This window comes from Lithobates pipiens, unplaced genomic scaffold, assembly GCF_037356315.1.
Source record: "Lithobates pipiens isolate NorthernLeopardFrog02 unplaced genomic scaffold, aLitPip1_a1.2 Scaffold_13, whole genome shotgun sequence".
NCBI lineage: Eukaryota > Metazoa > Chordata > Amphibia > Anura > Ranidae > Lithobates > Lithobates pipiens.
Genome location: NW_027507718.1, coordinates 170,315,018 through 170,334,947, shown reverse-complemented (window position 1 = coordinate 170,334,947; position 19,930 = coordinate 170,315,018).

Below are 19,930 nucleotides of genomic sequence, written 5' to 3'. Positions count from 1 at the left end.
ACCAACGGCCAGGGTTGTCGGGAAGAGGCCCTTGTCCTCATCAACATGGGGACAAGGTGCTTTGGGGTGGGGGGGCCGCGCGGCCCCCCCTTCCCCAAGGCACCCCCCCATGTTGAGGGCACGTGGCCTGGTACGGCTCAGGAGGGGGGCGCGCTCGTTCGCCCCCCTTTCCTGGCCGGCCGGGTAGCGTGCTCGGACAAGGGTCTGGTGTGGACTTTGGGGGAACCCCCACGCCGATTTTTTTCGGCGTTGGGGTTCCCCTTTAAGCCCATTCCAGGCGGCGGAGCCCGCGACGTCTCCTTCGCGGGCCCCGCCTACCTGTACACGCGCTCGAAATGGGCGGACTTTCCGAGCGGGAACAGTCCGCTCATTTCGAAAGTACAGCGGACAGGCCCACACACGGGCGGACTGTTCGCTCAAACACAGTTTCAGCGGACAGTTTTTCGGAATTTCCGAAAGACTTTGTCCGTCCAACTGTCCGCTGAAACTGTCCGCTGAAAGCCCACACACGAGCGGACTGTCCGCCCAAACACTGTTCAGCGGACAAGGTTGGGCGAACAGTCCGCCCGTGTGTACGCGGCCTTAGCCATTTTTTAGAGAATATGAATGAGAACACAAAAACATTTCTTTCACTCATGGATAGTGTTTGGCTGAAGCCATTTATTATCAATCAACTGTGTTTACTCTTTTTAAATCATAATGGCAACAGAAACTACCCAATTGACCCTGATCAAAAGTTTACATACCCTGGTGATTTTGGCCTGATAACATGCACACAAGTGGACATAAAAGGGGTTTTAATAGCTATTAAAGGTAACCATCCTCACCTGTGATCTGTTTGCTTGTAATTAGTGTGTGTGTATAAAAGGTCAATGAGTTTCTGGACTCCTGACAGACCCTTGCATCTTTCATTGATTGCTGCACTGAAGCCTCTTGATGCTAAGTCATGGGGAAGCAAAAGAATTGTCAAAGGATCTGCGGGAAAAGGTAGTTAAACTGTATAAAATAGGAAAGATATCCAAGGAATTGGGAATGCCAATCAGCAGTGTTCAAACTAATCAAGAAGTGGAATATGAGGTGTTCTGTTGAAACCAAACCACGGTAAGGTAGACGAACCGGAATTTCAGCCACAACTGCCAGGAAAATTATTTGAGATGCAAAGAAAAACCCACAAACAACCTCAGGGGAAATACTGGACTCTCTGAAAACATGTGGTGTGGCTGTTTCCAGATGCACAATAAGGAGGCACTTGAAGAAAGATGGGCTGCATAGTCAAGTTGCCAGAAGAAAGCCATTACTACACAAATGCCACAAAGTATTCCGCTTATAATACACCAAACGGCACAGAGACAAGCATCAAACCTTCTGGCACAAAGTCATTTGGAGTGATGGGGCCCAAATTGAGCTTTTTGGGCAAAACCATAAATACATTTGGAGAGGAGTCAACAAGGCCTATGATGAAAGGAACAGAGGTGGATCGCTGATGTTTTGTGGATATGTAAACTACAAAAGGCACAGGAAATTTGGTCAAAATTGTTGGCAAGATGAATGCAGTATGTTATCAAAAAAATACCGGAGGAACATTTGCATTCATCAGCCAGGAAGCTGTGCATGGGATGTACTTGGACATTCCAACATGACAATGATCCAAAACACAAGGCCAAGTCGACCTGTCATTGGCTACAGCAGAATAAAGTGAAGGTTTTGGAGTGGCCATCTCAGTCTCCTGACCTCAATATCATTGAGCCCCTCTGGGAAGATCTCAAACATGCAGTTCATGCAAGACAGCCCAAGAATTTACAGGAACTGGAGGCTTTTTGCCAAAAGGAATGGGCATCCTTACCATCTGAGAAGATAAAGAGCCTCTTCTACAATTGCCACAAAAGACTTCAAGCTGTCATTGATGTTAAAGGGGGCAATACACAGTATTAAGAAATGGGGTGTGTAAACTTTTGATCAGGGTCATTTGGGTAGTTTCTGTTGCCATTATGATTTAAAAAGAGTAAACACAGTTGATTGATAATAAATGGCTTCAGCCAAACACTAACCACGAGTGAAAGAAACGTTTTTTTTGTTATTCATATTCTCTGAAAAATGGCCAAGAAATCATAAATTCTGCCAGGGTATGTAAACTTATGAGCACAACTGTACCTGTTTTTGCTGAACTCACTTCTAGAAGAGGAGGTTTAAAAGTGCAGGAACCCCAAAAAGAATAAGAACAATAATAATAGAAGAACAGGTTCCTGGTGTCTGGAGTCTGTGCTGGTGGGGATGGGTGCATGCTTGAGGCATCAACCCAGAAATACTGGGTTTCTTGGTCAAGGGAGAATCTGTTTGGAGGTTTAGAGCATAGTAAGGATACTGTGTTGTGTTGGAGTCTAAAGAGTAAAACAAATGCATGGAGGAGCCTCGCTTTAAAGATGGAGTGCTACATTAACCATGATTTCACATGACAGCAGCCTCATGCCCACCACTAGAGGCTCTAGTGCAAGCTCGATCCAGGTTCCCAACTGGACATATTAAGCCCTATCCACAGACTCATCAAGGCCCCTCTGTATAGGGTAGTCCTTACTCTAGTCCAGGGGTTTCCAAGCTTTCTAAACAAAAGGCTAGTTTACTGTCTTTCAGACTTTAGGTGGGCTGGATTGTAGCCAGTGGGACTAGAAAAGGTCCCGATGTCAGTGGGAAAAAATAATACCCCATTGTTTGTTTCAGTGAGGGTAATTGTGCCCGATTATTGGTGTAAGTGGGAGGAATTGTGCCCCATTGTTGATGTCATTGGGCATCCATTGTTGATGTCATTGGGCATCCATTGTTGATGTCATTGAGATGAATTGTGCCCCATCATTGACGTCATTGGGGCCCATTGTTTGTGTCATTAGGAGGAGTCATGCCCCATTGTTGGTGTAAGCGGGAGGAATTTTGCCCCATCTTTGGTGTCATTGAGAGAAAACATGCCCCCTTCATAGGTGTTAGTGAGGGAATTATGCCCTATTGTTGATATCAGTGAATGAAATAGTACCCAAAGGGCTGGATTAAAGCAAGCAAAGGGCCGCATCTGGCCCCCGAGCCGCAGTTTGGAGACAACTGCTCTACTCTATGAGAGCTCTATAAAGATGAGAATGTGCAGCTTCTACATATATTTGCAAATGTTGGGCATCTATAACCTTTATGCTTTTTTTTCTACTGGCTAGGTGCTGTGTATGGGAAATGCTTTATGTTTTTTAATAACAGGGTACACTATGCCTAACTCTAAGCCCCTGTACACATTTTTGTCCGACGGATTGTGTCCGAAACTGTTGCATACACACGGTCGGACCAAGTTGTCGGATTTTGCGGTTGCCAAGAATGCGGTGACGCAAGCCGTGTACGGCGGGACTAGAAAAGGGAAGTTCAGCACCACGTCCGGCACCTTTTGGGCTCCTTCTGCTGATCTCGTGTTAGTAGAACTTTGGTGAGAGACGATTCGCGTTTTTCAGATTTGTGATTCAGATCGCTACTGCTCTTCGGTTTGTGCTTGTCTTTGCGTATCTGATAATCAGTGCGTGCAGTCAGTAAGTATTTGTTTCTCATTGTGGACTATATCTTGGTATAGTACGCTTTGAAAGGCATTTTTTATTGTCTGCTTGCTTCTGCTATTCAGGTCGTTCTTTCAGGCCTTGCTGTTTATCGGTGCTTTCTGGTGTCCGTTCTGACGAGCCGACCATTTTCAAACCATGTTTCGTCTACGTACTCGTCGTAGAGTTTGTGCTGTGCAGGGGCTTCGTGTTGGGGTTCTTACTTTGACACAAGCCCGGTCCATGAACAGGGAGGGGAGGCGTTTGTGGACCAAGAATTGGTTGCGCCAGCGTAACCAGTTCTCGCACATGCCTTTGCTCCGTGAGATCCGCGAGAATAATCCTGATCATTTCAGGAATAATCTCCGGATGACGGACCCCGTTTTTCACCGTCTGCTGTCTTTGCTGACCCCTTATATCACCAGGCAGGATACCTGCATGCGGCAAGCCATCACTCCGGAGCAGAGGCTCATCGCCACGTTGCGCTACTTGGCGACAGGGAGAAGCCTTCAGGACCTCAAGTTCTCTACAGGCATCTCCCCCCAGGCTCTGGGGATCATTATTCCAGAGACCTGTTCTGCCATCATTCAGGTCCTGCAGAAGGAATATATGAAGCTAAGTTTTATCCTTAAACATCACATTCTATGTATTTCATGATTGCTAATGTCTTGCATTTCTTTCCTCATTCCCTAATTACCATCATTGCAATATGCTCTAATTCATATGCTCTGCTCCTTTGTCCTCATGCATATTTGCCTCACTAACTGAATCCCCACCATGCTCTTCTTGGCCCATAAAACTATAGTCTAGTCACTTACCAATGTTTTTTGTCAGCTCCATAGTATTGCTTTCACTTAAACACCCCCTAAAATGTCTACAAATATGATGTGTGTGCTTCAATTCATACAGAGTGACATTTTTCTAATTTTTGGGGTTGTGCCAAACTCATTAGTAAACCCGATCCCCCCAAATGCTAGCTCAGCTGATAGCAATCCTCTATCTGATGACTTGACCAAACCCAATACACACTATACCTACCTTTTTCATGATCACATTTATGGACGAGTTCACCTAAGCATGTAGTGCAAGGGCCTGCCTCAATACTTTCAAATGCTTTTTTTTTTTTTAACAGATTGATTTTCTTGATATGTAATAGCAGAATGTCAAAATGTGCTTCCATTTTGTTTTCATTTTGTTATTATGACACTTCTTACCTGTCCCGTGGGCTGCCAATAGTGTAAGTAAGGAGGGGCTTCACAAAGTAGCACACATTATTTAGGCATTCAGCTCTCAATCAAGTGGAGAGGGTTACCTGTCCTAAACATCCCCCCTCATTTTTTAGCAAGGGCCCATCAGATGGGGGGTGGGGGGTGGGGGGTGATGACTCTCATAAGGGGACCTTATACTTTAGGCTTTAAATACTCAGTTCCCAAAATGTTATACTAATTTTGACCAAAAATGTGGGTGTCTAATCTGCTTGCAATGTTGATTTGTCAAATTACAAATTTTTGTTCTTGTTTCACTATACAGTGTCCTTCAACGCCACAGGAATGGCAGACTGTGGCCTCCCACTTTGCCAGTTTTTTTGAAGTTGTGCCTTTTTCACCAACAGTGCAAACCCAAGTTCAGAGCGAGATGAGGGGACAGTCTCTTCTTCAAATAATATTATTATGTTGTGGGTTTGCTACACACACACCTTGTTTTTGTAACTAATGTTTGTAGTGCATTACTGACCAAAATCGTGCTCATTTTCAGCACCATGGCAGGAAAATGGCATGATTGTCCAAATGTACACCTCACTGTGGGTGCTTTTTACTAAAGGCACATCCACTATGCACTACAAGTGCACTGCAAAAGTACACCAGAAACTGCACTTGGAATGCAAAATGGAGTTTCCTTTAGTAAATCACACTCCTTCTCAGCACAAACTAAAATTTGACTACAAATACATTTTTTGCGCAATGAAAAAGGAAGCCACACATTGTTGATAATTAAACTTTTTAATACAAGCACATTCACATGTGCGTTTAGAAAAGGTTTTACAACAAACCAAGAAATTGTGTGTATCCGAAACAGAGATTAATCAGAATTTTGTTTATTTGTTGTTTTTGTGTAAACAGGCATGTATCAAACCGTAAAATACAGAACACAGGAACTTACAAAGTTCAACTTTGAAAAGTGAAGACAATATCAGACATGAGTATGTACAAACTGGGCTGATATTGCCTTCATCACATGGGGTGTCACCCCTGAAAAACACAAATTTGGAAGATGCACATAGTGTGTCAACATGTGCTATCTCCCATCATGGGGGATCAATGTACATGCTTTGGGGCTGCAACCCCTTCATCTCAGACACTTTACACAAAACACTTACATTGATCCCCCATGAAGGGAGATAGCTCATGTTTACACACTCTGTGCATCTTCCAAATTTGTAATTTCGATAAATACAACATTTTGTTTTTAAAATAGCAAAAATAAAACCCTATCTAGTTTTTGGTGTTTCACACTCTCCCCAAAACATCAATGATGTTCTTCATTTTATTTTTAACATCATTGATGTTTTGCTGGATATTTTCCAAATCCCGATTGTACCCCATTATCTCCCCGATCAGGATCTGGGCACTTTCACTGGTAAAACGGGAATCTTCTTCCACATCACCTACAAAACAAAGCAAAAAAACACATGTAATAAAAATATGGTGACATACATTGCTGAGCTTACCGGAAGCTGTGTTCTCCGACACTCACCTGTTGTGGTGACAATTTGCCCAACCTCCACGATCTCTCCTTCCTCCTCCTCCTCCTGCTCCTGCTCCTCTGTTTGTGCTTTTGGAAGTTGGCCTTCTTTGGGAGGGGTGTGGTCCCTGGTGTCCTCATACTTGCCGGGTCTTCTCTCCCCTATGAGAATGTAAACAAAGAATAATTAGCACACAGAGGGCAGAAATAGGAATGTGAAACATTGCTTGGAAGTGTTGTACAATTGTATTTTTTGGCCGAGTTCCAAGGTGAGAACATTATTGGGGACACTTTGTTAAGCTGGAATACTTACCTGTAGAACGATGTTTCTTATGAACAAATGAAAACATGAACTTGAAAGTGGCCATTTTAAAATGCACAACATGAAATCAAAGCACATGGAGCAGTATGCAAGCAAGAATAATCATATGAACACACGACAACTACTTACTTTTTTTAAGAACACGCTTGATCCTTAGGTACTGCTCGTGCTCCCTCAGTTTCAGGTCTGACCAGCGTTTTCTCAGTTGATCCTTGGATCGGCGTACCCCAAAATTCTTATGAAGACTCTTCACAACTTTATTCATGATCTTGGCCTTTCTGATATTTGGGTTTGGGTAAGGTCCATACTTCCCATCATAGTCGGTCCTATTCAATATGTCCACCATCTCCAACATCTCTACAAAAGACATATTTGAGGCCTTAAATCTTCTCTTCCTGGATCGGGACATTTCAGGCTCCGGGCTTTCCTCACCCTCCTCCTCGTTAGTGGAACTATTATTAGTGCGCACCTGCGTTCTCTCCGCCATGTGCTCTCCCCACTGCACCAGAAGCGAAGGGGCGGGCAATAGTCTAGAAAGAACGTCAGGGGCGGGCGGAGTTTCACGCATGCGCACTGTATATAAAACGCAATGCGCGTGTATCGTCCGTACGATCTGGGAAGAGAGTGAGGCACAGACGTGACGAACGTGCAAACAAAGTAAAATTTTTAACTTGGTGCTTCACTAGACTAGACTGCTTCTATATAGGCCGATGTTGGGACAAGATTAGGAGGGTTTTTTATTGGCATTATTAGTATTTGAGGGTTTGTCTTGTGTTGTGTCTTGCAGTCAATATGGATCCATTCCAAAATAAAAATTTCATGGGGCTATTCCTAGAACTCTACAAGGAGATGCCCTGCCTGTGGCAGTTCCACAATGAGTTGTATGCCGACATAACAAAGAGGAATGCAGTGCTGGAGAAACTGCTTTCTTTGGTGCGGATCATGGTCCCCACGGCAGACATGGCCTCTCTGAATAGGAAAATTGGGGCCATAAGGATTACATATTTCAGGGAGAGAAAGAAGCACCTGGAGTCCTTGAGAGCAGGAGATACAGATGCCGTTTATTACCCCAGGATAGTTCACTTTGACAGGCTGCATTTTCTGGTAGACCAGGGGGTACCCAGGCCACCACTCAGGCCACCACTCTCCAGTCTTCCTTCAAGGCATCCTTCACCCCCAGCTGAGGCTTCCAACATCCAACCTGGGCCTTTCAGGCAGCAACATGTGGTGGGGCCCAGCTTGAGACAGGTATTGCATTGTTGAACATATTTCTTGTGTTACATTGAATTATGTTAAATAGATGTTCTTATTGATCAGTAAGTTGTGATTTATCAAAGGGGTTTACATCTCAAGAGACAGTAGTGACCAAAAATGATTGGGACGGGAAAGAAAAATGTTGGGCTCAGAATAATAATCTGTTCTATTTGGTAACATTCAATTATCAAAAGCCAGGAGCACAAAATGGTGTGATTGATGATCAAAAAACTAAAACTATGTCCCCTTTTCATACACAGGAAGACCTCAGTCGGGGGGAGGCTGTGGCAAGTGGCAGCCAGGAGGTCGACCATCGCCCTCCTTCTCCTCCTCCTGCCCCAACTACAGGAGCACAGCCACAGCCTCGAAGGATGCCTGGAGGGAAGTACCTAAGGAAGACGAGTGAGTGATGGTTTGGGTTCAGTCTGGTCTGCCAGAAGATGCAGCCTCTTGAAGATCCACATCCTGGGGACATAAATGGCATCTGAATTTCCTGTTCTCTAGGACTTCGGGACCAGACTTCTCTCCCTGAGATATGTACTCCTCAGGCCACCAATTTTTTATATTCTAATTTGTTCATGTCTGCTCTGGGGGCCAAAGGCTGCACCACAGTAACAAGTTTCTCCAGCGCTGCGTTCCTCTTTTTAGTTTATTGCAACCAAAATAAAGGTTTTTTTGATTGATGAAATACGTGTGTGTGTGTTTTCCTTCCAAAAGGCCAGCTTATTTGTGAGCAGGCAGGTACATTTCCCAAAAAATAAGTGAAATGAATAAAAAGGGGTACCAACACTAAACAACCTCCTGTAGATTAAAAAAAAAAAAAAAAAAAAATCAAAAATACAATAATGTTGTGGTAAGTTTACACACACAAAACACCCCAAAAAAGGAGAAATTAGAAAACTGTCTTTAACCACTTGCCGACCGCCGCACGACGATATACGTCGGCAGAATGGCACGGGCAGGCATATGGGCGTATATATAAGTCCCTGCCTTCCCGCGGGTGGGGGGCCCGATCGGGCCCCCCCCCCCGGTGCCTGCGGCGGTCGGCATTCGTTCGGGAGCGATCCGGGATGAGGGGGCAGCCATTCATTCATGGCCACCCCCTCGCGATCGCTCCCGACGAATAGAAATGCTCCACGACATCACTTCCTCTCCTCACAGGAGAGGAAGTGATGTAATCTCTCCTCCGTGTCGGTATTTTTAGTTCCGGTACCGAGGAGAGAGGATCGGTGAGTTGCACCAACACACCACACGTACAGTAGAACATGCCAGGCACACTCACACCCCCCCTTTACCCCCCGATCACCCCCCCAATTACCCCTGCCCCCCCCCCAGTCACAGTGACACCAATTGCATTTTTTTTTTTTTTTGCATTGGTGTCATTTGTGACTGTAATAACTGTTAGGGCAGTTAGGGTTAGCCCCCTTTAGTTCTAATGTGCCCCCCTAACCCCCCCCAATAAAGGTTTAACCCCGTGATCACCCCCCGTCGCCAGTGTCACTAAGGCTGGGTTCACATTGCAGCGGTTTGAGAACGGATGTGATTCGCACCGCACTGCAGTGCAAATCACATCCGATCTCTGTGCGATTCGAGTTCAGCCATACAGATAGTATGGCTGAATTCGCACTGCACCCGCCGCAAATTCGCACGGGACCCTTTTTTTGGTCCGCAGCAGAATCGGATCGCATGGGTGTTCACACCATGCGATCCAAGTTTGCAGATCGCACTGCGATATGCGAACTGATCTGGGGGTGTCATTAACATTTCACTGACACTCCCAGCAGTTCGCATAGGGCAGTGTGAACTGCCGCCGGGAGGCATGCGATGCGGGAACCCGCCGTGGATTTGTGGCGTTCCTGCATCGCTCCAGTGTGAACCCAGCCTAATAAGCAATCGTTTTTCTGATCGCTGTATTAGTGTCACAGGTGACGCTAGTTAGGCAGGTAGGTATTTAGGTTCGCCGCAGCTTTTTATAGCGCCAGGGACCCCCATATACTACCGCATAAAGCCCCCTGATTGCCCCCTAGTTAACCCTTTCACCAGTGATCACCATATAACGGTTACAGGTGACGCTGGTTGGTTAGTTATTTTTTTATAGTTTCCGGGCACCCGCCATTTATTACCTAGTCTCACTAGTGTACCCCTAAATTTAGGGGTGTCTACTTTCCAAAATGGGGTCATTTGGGGGGCGTTTGTGCCATCTTGGCATTTTATGGCCTTCAAAACTGTAACGCCCTTAGAAAGCCTGAAGGCGGTGCTTGGTTTTCGGGGCCCCGTACGCGGCTAGGCTCCCAAAAAGTCCCACATATGTGGTATCCCCGTACTCAGGAGAAGCAGCAGAATTTATTTTGGGGTGTCATTTCACATATGCCCATGGCATGCGTGAGCAATATATCATTTAGTGACAACTTTGTGAAAAAAATAAATAAAATAAAAAAGTTTGTAATTTTCCCGCAACTTGTGGCAAAATATAAAATATTCCATGGACTCAATATGCCTCTCAGCAAATAGCTTGGGGTGTCTACTTTCTAAAATGGGGTCATTTGTGGGGGTTTTGTGCCATCTTGGCATTTTATGGCCTTCAAAACTGTAATAGGTAGTGAGGAGTGAAGTCAAATATTTACGCCCTTAGAAAACCTGAAGGCGGTTCTTGGCTTTCGGGGCCCCGTACACGGCTAGGCTCCCAAAAAATCCCACACATGTGGTATTCCCCGTACTCAGGAGAAGCAGCAGAATTTATTTTGGGGTGTCATTTCACATATGCCCATGGCATGTGTGAGCAATATATCATTTAGTGACAACTTTGTGAAAAAAAAATAAAAAATTAAAGTTTGTAATATTCCCGCAACTTGTGGCAAAATATAAAATATTCCATGGACTCAACATGCCTCTCAGCAAATAGCTTGGGGTGTCTACTTTCTAAAATGGGGTCATTTGTGGGGGTTTTGTGCCATCTTGGCATTTTATGGCCTTCAAAACTGTAATAGGTAGTGAGGAGTGAAGTCAAATATTTACGCCCTTAGAAAACCTGAAGGCGGTTCTTGGCTTTCGGGGCCCTGTACGCGGCTAGGCTCCCAAAAAATCCCACACATGTGGTATCCCCGTACTCAGGAGAAGCAGCAGAATTTATTTTGGGGTGTCATTTCACATATGCCCATAGCATGTGTGAGCAATATATCATTTAGTGACAACTTTGTGTAAAAAAAAAATATATATATATTTTTTTGTCATTATTCAATCGCTTGAGGCAAAAAAATAAAATATTCAATGGGCTCAACATGCCACTTATCAATTTCCTTAGGGGGTCTACTTTCCAAAATGGGGTCATTTGGGGGGGTTTTGTACTGCCCTGCCATTTTAGCACCTCAAGAAATGAGATAGGCAGTCGTAAACTAAAAGCTGCGTAAATTCCAGAAAACGTACCTTAGTTTGTAGATGTGACAACTTTTGCGCAAACCAATAAATATACAGTTATTGACTTTTTTTTTACCAAAGACATGTGGCTGAATACATTTTGGCCTAAATGTATGACTAAAATTGAGTTTATTGGATTTTTCTAATAACAAAAAGTAGAAAATATCATTTTTTTTCAAAATTTGCGGTCTTTTTCCATTTATATCGCAAAAAATAAAAATCGCAGAGGCAATCAAATACCATCAAAAGAAAGCTCTATTTGTGGGAAGAAAAGGACGCAAATTTTGTTTGGGTACAACATTGCATGACCGCGCAATTACCAGTTAAAGCAGCGCAGTGCCAAATTGTAAAAAGACCTCTGGTCATTTACCAGCAAAATGGTCCGGTCTGAAAGTGGTTAAAGGCGATTTTTAGGGAATCCAAAAAAAAAAAGCATCCAAAAAAGAATAAACAAAATATAAAATTGTGTAGATGTGATGCAAACTAAAATTGTATTGCTGAAATGGTTAAAAAAAGAGTAATGAAATACGTTCGGGAGAAGTGTGTGTGATGACTATGAGCATCAAAAGAAGTTTGTTCTTGCAGCATTGTAAAGAACAAGAGAATGCACTTCATGAAAGAATTTATAACATTGCAGCGTGACGAATGTGCTATATAGCTTACGAGCAGTAGTTTTACCTGAACGAGCGCTTCCGTGTCAGAATTTGAATGTGAGCATGCATGGCACCTTGTCCGTCGGAGTAGGCTACACATGATCGGAGTATGTCTGATTGGACCAGTTTGCCGGAAAATATTTCCAGCAAGTTGGAAAACTTGGTCCGACGGATATTCTGACGGAATCAGTCCGATGCATACCACACACAGTCGGATTATCCGACAACACGGTCCGATAGGACACATTCCGACGGATTCTCCGACCATGTGTACAAGGGCAAAGGCTCGATTCACACTGCCATGACCGGAAAGTGGCATGACTTAAAGTGCAAAGACTTCCGTGCGATTTCATGGATTAGAATGGTTCCATTGCAGTTAATGGGGTGTGACTTGTCACGCGATTTTAAACTCTCAAGTCACATGACAAATCGCTTCAGTGTGAGCCTAGACTTAACATTTACAGGTTAAGAACCTGTCAGAAACTGCCCCCAATATTTCACAACATTTTGGATACTGGATGTACAAAAGCCTAATGATATGTTGCAAAAAATACTGTACAAACTTATGAAGGATTCCTTTCAAACTTGCTAACTAGAAATGCTCTCCTTTTCCTTCACAATGCAAACAAATGTAATTCCACTATGAAGTTAAAACAAAATGCATACTACTTCTAAAGAAATATATTGACCCCTTTTTTAACAATAATTAACATTACAATTGAATTGTATGTAGATAAGTAGGAGTGTTTGACAGGCCACCTAACCAACAAATCTAAACAAAAAGAATTGGAATGTAAGCACTGATTGCTATTTCCAGCATTACAAAAGCAAATAAACAGGATAATGACAAGTACACACATGTGCAGTTCTATGTAAATTAGTTTGAGTGTTGCAAACCATGGAAACTCACACACATGCTTCACACTGCCATTACCTATGCTGCCAGGGTGATGAATGGTGGGACCCTTTGATCAGCTCCTACACACAGATGGCAGGAGAAGTGTCACTTTTCTCACCACAAACTGCAGCAGTGAAAAATAAATAACAGAGCAACAACGTACTAGTATTTCCTGCAAGGCTCTTTAAACTACCGGTATACTATAAACATGAAACATTTCATTTTCTACCTTGTTCCTCTTACAGCAAATTCACCAATGTAAATTTTCAAATCTGTGAATATATATACTTGTAAGTCATTTATAGATTATATTTCATATACTGTAAGCATAAATCAAGGCAGAGGCTATAATTTTTTTTAAAAAGTTTTTTTTTTTTTTTTTTTTTTTTTTTATTCTGCACAGCCGTTTGTTTTTGCTTTGCATGGTCAAGCAAAGAGGACAAACCCTGGAGAAGTAGCTGTATTGTATTGTAAATTCAATTTCAGGATGCCTGCATGGACTAGGAACCAAAAGCTGAATTTGCCTGTACCAATCCTAAACATAGGTTTACTTCACAAACCCTATTTTACATTGACACTCGCTTTAATCCACTTTTTATTCCAATTTTCAATATTTCTACTCCTATTCCTACTGAACCTGACAGATTAGTAGCCTTACAGAATATTCAGGAGAAATGAATTGAGACCTCCAAAGAAGTTCAAGACAATGAAAAGAACTGTGCTGATTGACATCACATTCTCTACCTTTTATATAGTAGATGACATACTGTACTCTAGCTGTGTACTTACAATCTTAAAGCCCAACCCCAGGCAAATACATACATTTATTTTTTAAAAAGGACCCTCCCTATCCTTCCCGGAAGAAAACAGAAGAGGACAGAAGGATTGGGATTTAACCACTTCAGCCCCGGAGGATTAGGTTGCTCAACGACCAGAGCACTTTTTACAATTTGGCACTGCGCTGCTTTAATAGGTAATTTCACGGTCATGCAATGCTGTACTCAAATTAAATTTGCGTCCTTTTTTTTCCAACAAATAGAGCTTTCTTTTGATGGTATTTGATTGTCTCTGTGATTTTTCTTTTTTGCGATATAAATGAAAAAATAAAAAATAAATTTTGAAAAAAAAAATATATTTTCTACATTTTGATATTAAAAAAATCCAATAAACTCAATTTTAGTCATACCTTTAGGACAAAATGTATTCAGCCACATGTCTTTGGTAAAAAATAAATATCAATAAGCATATATTTATTGGTTTGCGCAAAACTTTTAGCGTCTAAAAACTAGGGTACATTTTCTGGAATTTATACAGCTTTTAGTTTATGACTGTCTATTTCTTGAGGTGCTAAAATGGAAGGAAAGAACAAACCCCCCAAATTACCCCATTTTGGAAAGTAGACACCCCAAGGAAATTGCTGAGAGGCATGTTGAGCCCATTGAGCATTTTATTTTTTGTCACAAGTGATTAACCCCGAAAACCAAGCACCGCCTTCAGGCTTTCTAAGGGTGTAAATTTTTGATTTCACTCCTCACTACCTATCACAGTTTCGAAAGCCATAAAATGCCAAGATAGCACAAAACCCCGCAAATTACCCCATTTTGGAAAGTAGACACCCCAAACTATTTGATGAGAGGCATGTTGAGTCCATGGAATATTTTATACTTTACCACAGGTTGCGGTAATATTAGAAACTTTTTTTTTACACAAAGTTGTCACTAAATTATATATTGCTCAAACATGTCATGGGCACATATGGGCATACATTCTGCCACGTATGTGAGACTTATTGGGAGCCTAGCCATGTACAGGACCCCAAAAACCAATCACCGCCTTCTAAGGGCGTAAAATGGTGATTTCACTTCCTCACTACCTATCACAGTTTCGAAAGCCATGAAATGTCAAGATTGCACAAAACCCCCCCAAATGACCCTATTTTGGAAAAAAGACACTTCAAGCTATTTGCTGAGAGACATGTTAAGTCCATGAAAAAGAAAAAAGAGGCAAACTGCGCTACGGGATAGAAAAATCTAGAACAGCCCAAAAAGGCCCTTTGGAAGCTGCAACTCATGTACACCAAATATACAAAAAACAAAAAGTGAAAAGTGTGAGTTGTGCTAACCTATAAATAATGAAACATATAAGTGTATATATGAAGCACAAAAATTAACCTGTGCTAATACAGCTCAATATCACCAATCGTCAGATCAAAAATGATCGAGAACCACGATTAGTGTTGTGACAACTACTCAAACACAAGTACGATTTGATGTATAACAAATGTTGGTGATTATCACATATAAATGAATATTTAAATAAACAGACAAATTGATAAACAGACAAATTAATAATAGTGCTAATAAATAAATATTAGTATTAATAAATAGTGTCCATATTAATAACCAACCACCCGTGATAAAAATAGAATAAAAATGCTGAATTCCAGGGGGACTCTTCAAAAGTGCAAGCCGTGCTCTCTCCACCACCAGATATATAGAGATTGGCTCCTTACCGGATGGATGTGACCCCCCCGTACAGAGGGTCACAACAGGTGTGAAATGACAGTAAATAGGCTCACTCTATCACAGATCCTCTCCTCCCGTGCACCACTCTCTGATCAGCCCGGTAGCACATAAAAGATAAAGGCTCCAAATAGTGTAAAACCTTCAACTTTAATTATACAAGTATATAAAAAGTATTGCACTTACAAGATTAATAGGACATCAAGCTTTAAGTAGTGTGCGCCGGCCGGACGCACACAAACAACCAACCCGTGCTTCCTGGTATGTCGACAAACGAAAAACGAGGTGGACGATGTAAGTTATTATGAAACGCGTAGGGCGGAGCGACGTGCTGAGCATTTTTTTCTGCCAAGGGAAAATGTGGCAAGGTGAACAAATATGTGGCAAGGTGAACAAATGTGGCAAGGTGAACAAACAAAAGAAAAATCCTTGTCAAAAGATTACAATGACTCTTTAACCACTTTCAGACCGGACCAATTTGCTGGTCAAAGACCAGACCACTTTTTGCGATTCGGCACTGCATCGCTTTAACTGACAATTGCGCGGTCGTGTGACGTGGCTCCCAAACAAAATTGACGTCCTTTTTTTCCCACAAATAGAGCTTTCTTTTGGTGGTATTTGATCACCCCCTGCGGTTTTTATTTTTTGCGCTATAAACAAAAATAGAGCGACAATTTTGAAAAAAACGCATTATTTTTTACTTTTTGTTATAATAAATATCCCCCAAAAATATATAAAAAACATTTTTTTCCCTCAATTTAGGCCGATACGTATTCTTCTACATATTTTTGGTAAAAAAAAATCGCAATAAGCGATTATTGATTGGTTTGCGCAAAAGTTATAGCGTTTACAAAATAGGGATAGTTTTATAGCATTTTTATTAATAATTTTTTATTATTTTTTTTTTTTTACTAGTAATGGCAGCGATCTGCGATTTTTATTGTGACTGCGACATTGTCGGGGACCCATCGGACATTTTTGACACATTTTTGGGACCATTGTCATTTATACAGTAATCACTGCTATATAAATGCAGTGATTCCTGTGTAAATGACACTGGCAGTGAAAGGGTTAACCAGTGGGTGGCAGTGTAGGGGTTAAGTGTTCCTAGGGGTGTGTTACTAACTGTGGGGGGGTTGGGCTTTCATTTAGTGTACACTGATCTCTGCTCCAATCACATGGAGCAGAGATCAGCGTCACTAGTTGCTAGGCAGAATGGAAAAATGTTGTTTACACAGCATTTCCTCCATTCGGCCTCTCCGTGAGACGATCGCGGGGATGCCCGCGGCGATCGAGTCCGCGGGTCCCGCGACCGGACTCACGGGGGTCCCGACCAGCGCGGGAGCGCGCCGCCGGCGGCGCGCTCCTGATGGCAGGGCGGCATCGAATATTGGACGTACCTGTACGCCAATATGCCTGCCCATGCCATTCTGTCGACGTATATCGTCGTGCGCTGGTCGGGAAGTGGTTAAATCACCTTTGGCTTAACAAAAACAGCATTATTTTGAAATGGTACTTTAATAGCACACACAGTTTTTGATTTCAGCAATATGTGTACAGTTAGAATTGCGACTGGCGGTCGATATAAAATTTGATTCAAATTTCAGTCTGAATTTCCGAAATTTGGACAAATTTTGTTTTGTTATTCCAAGCATTCGGTAAAATTTGTTTACATTGCAATTCAGGTTTTCGGATACATCCAAATATCCGAATAATGAAAAATGTTTTGAATATAAATTCGGAACAAAACGAACCGCACACTGGCTTAAAAATCTCTGCTACTACAGGAGTTTTGTGTTCTGCCTGTAGAAGCAGCTCAGTGTTATCCTATGTCTGTGCACATTAGGAAGATTACAGGCATATTTTAAGCTCAACGTTAGAGGCAGGAAAAAAAAACATTCTGGTTTGGGTTTCTGATTGGAGCTTTTTGGCAGAAAAAAAAAAAACGCAAAACTCTCCTAAACTCTGTACAAAAATGCTCAGTGGTTTTTTTTTTTCTGCCAAGGGAACTGCCATTTTTTTAAGCCCAGTGTGCATGGAGCCTTAGGCTGAAATTTAGGTACAGCTATTTTTGCCCAAGTACACGATCCATTCCCTTTCACTTAATAATGTGCATTTGCCTATTCTTATATTTATTGCCATTCAGAAAAAAAAAAAATCTAAAAGATTTTAGCCTACCCAATTAAAATAGTTTTGAAGTACAAATCGCAAGGTTATGTGATATTAATTGCCGCATCTTGCCATGTAAACATCCAGCAGGTGGCAGCATCTAGTTAAAAACACTGTGCACATGTGTTAGCTAAGACTAACTTGTGCAAAATATGAAATGGCAGGGGGCACATCAGGACTCCTGGTGACTACTACCCTGCAATTAATATAGCTTAATCATGCTATTCTGACAAACAACATTAGTCCTGCCAACTGATAACTAAGGGTTGCCATACACAGCAAGGCATTTGAATGTGACACAATGTAATTGTACTTTGGTTGTAATCAATGAGCCATTTTTGCATCAATCTCTGTGTAGAGATTCAGAATATGAGAGGAGCTTTTTTTTTAATTAGATGCGGATATTCCCTGAAAATTTCTTATACCAGGTACTTAAAGATCATTACTTTTACTACTGGAACCAACTTGTTTCTGGCTTGATGGTTTTCACAAAGAATAGTGGCTGAAATGCCAAAATAAATTTTGAATAGCACTTATATATGAAAAAACGCTGTATTGCCTACCATTATAGAATTTTATTCAGATAATGCAATAGAAGACCGTTTTTAAACAAAAGCAGCACTGTTCAGCTACCGTCTTTGTGTTTCTCTAAAAAAACATCTGTAGTACCTTTCTGGAGATTCTAGTTACTTACAAATAAGAGTTGAGTGATCTGACTGGGTTGGTTTCATGGGGCATAGGGATGGGGATGGTGAATTTTGTCATAACTTCTTGACATTTTCAAGACTAATAGGCAAGCTATTGTGAAGAAAGGGCATGCAGAGTTGGGGGAAATTTCACAAAGCAAGAAATTTTTTTTTTTAAATACTGGAAATAACACATACTTTAGGTTACATGTCTGGAAGATGTCTTTAGGCTGTACGTGATGTTAAAGAACAGTACCATTTTCACAGACAGCATCAGCGACAAATATTTTGTCATTTTGGATGTGTAATTTATTTTTTAACTTTTACATTTAGCTTGGCTTAAATACAGCAGCAGCACCCGAACCTGATTCATGCCAACTTCAAATAAAAGAGTTTTTCTGCAGAATCAGATTTTTTTTTTAATCAGTCTTTAATAGGCCTGAATTGACCCCCTGGAATTATCAGCCACAACAGATCTCTGGCTGGGTTTACATCTGTGTGCTGCACCCACTGTGCATTTTTTTTTTTTACACACACTACCTTGCATTGCAGTAGGGTAGCCTATTCATTTGAATATTCTGCCAAACGCATTTAAATCACATGGCCCTTTTTTTTTTTAATTATACTGCACCACAAAACATAATAAATTGTCATACATTGTGCTGCACTGATATCTAAGCACACAATATAGTGTAACTTGTGATCTCCCATGATGCAGGGATATGAATGGAGCCTAATGCCACATACACACGACCGTTTTTTCCGTCAGAATAAACTCTGTCGGAAAGATTTAAAACATGTTCTATTTCTAGGTCCGGCAGAATTTTCAAAAGAAAAAGTCAGATGCAGCCCACACAGGATCGGAATATCCGATGAATAGATTCCGTCTGACCTTTTCTGCCGGAAAGTCCGACCGTGTGTACATTGCATTAAAGCTAGGAATGTTAACTCATAAAAATTGGCCAGTTGCAAAATTGTTTAGTTTGTGAGCCCTTTTTTTGCACAGTATAACACTCCACTGTTATAAAAAGTTTAATAAAATGTAAAAAAAAAAGTGCAAAAAAAAAGGCGTCAAAATCTCAACTCCACATTCCTCAGATCCCCAAAATATTCAAAATATAGTTTAGGTATGTATTTGGAAGATATTGGCTATAATCATGACAGTATGCAATCATTTGAATAGGCAGCAAATAAAAAGAGGCACGTTTGATCCTACAATATAGATAGATATATTATCTGACAGACAATAGCCAAAAATATTGTACTGTGGCTGGAAAGTGTAGTTCCAGATGGTAGCATGCCAAATCTGGAGCAGTAAAAAAAAAAAAAAAAAAAAAAATAGTAAGCTACACTATTACCACTTTCCAGTCAAGTGGTCTGAATTCCACTTTTTCTAAGCCTTTCTATATAATCTTGTTGCCTGATCTGCCCCAGAGTGGCAACATCTCACTCACACTTTTTTTTGTTTTTACTTATGTTATGCTTTAACCAATTTGGCAATGGGCTGCTTTAACTGGTAATTGCACGGTCATGCAATGCTGTACCCAACCAAAATTTGCGTCCTTTTTTTCCCATAAACATAGCTTTATTTTGGTGCTATTTGACCAAAATTTTGGAAAAAAAGATTTTCTACTTTTTGTTATAAGAAAAATCCAATAAACTCAATTTTAGTCATATATTTAGGCCAAAATGTATTCAGCCACATGTCTTTGG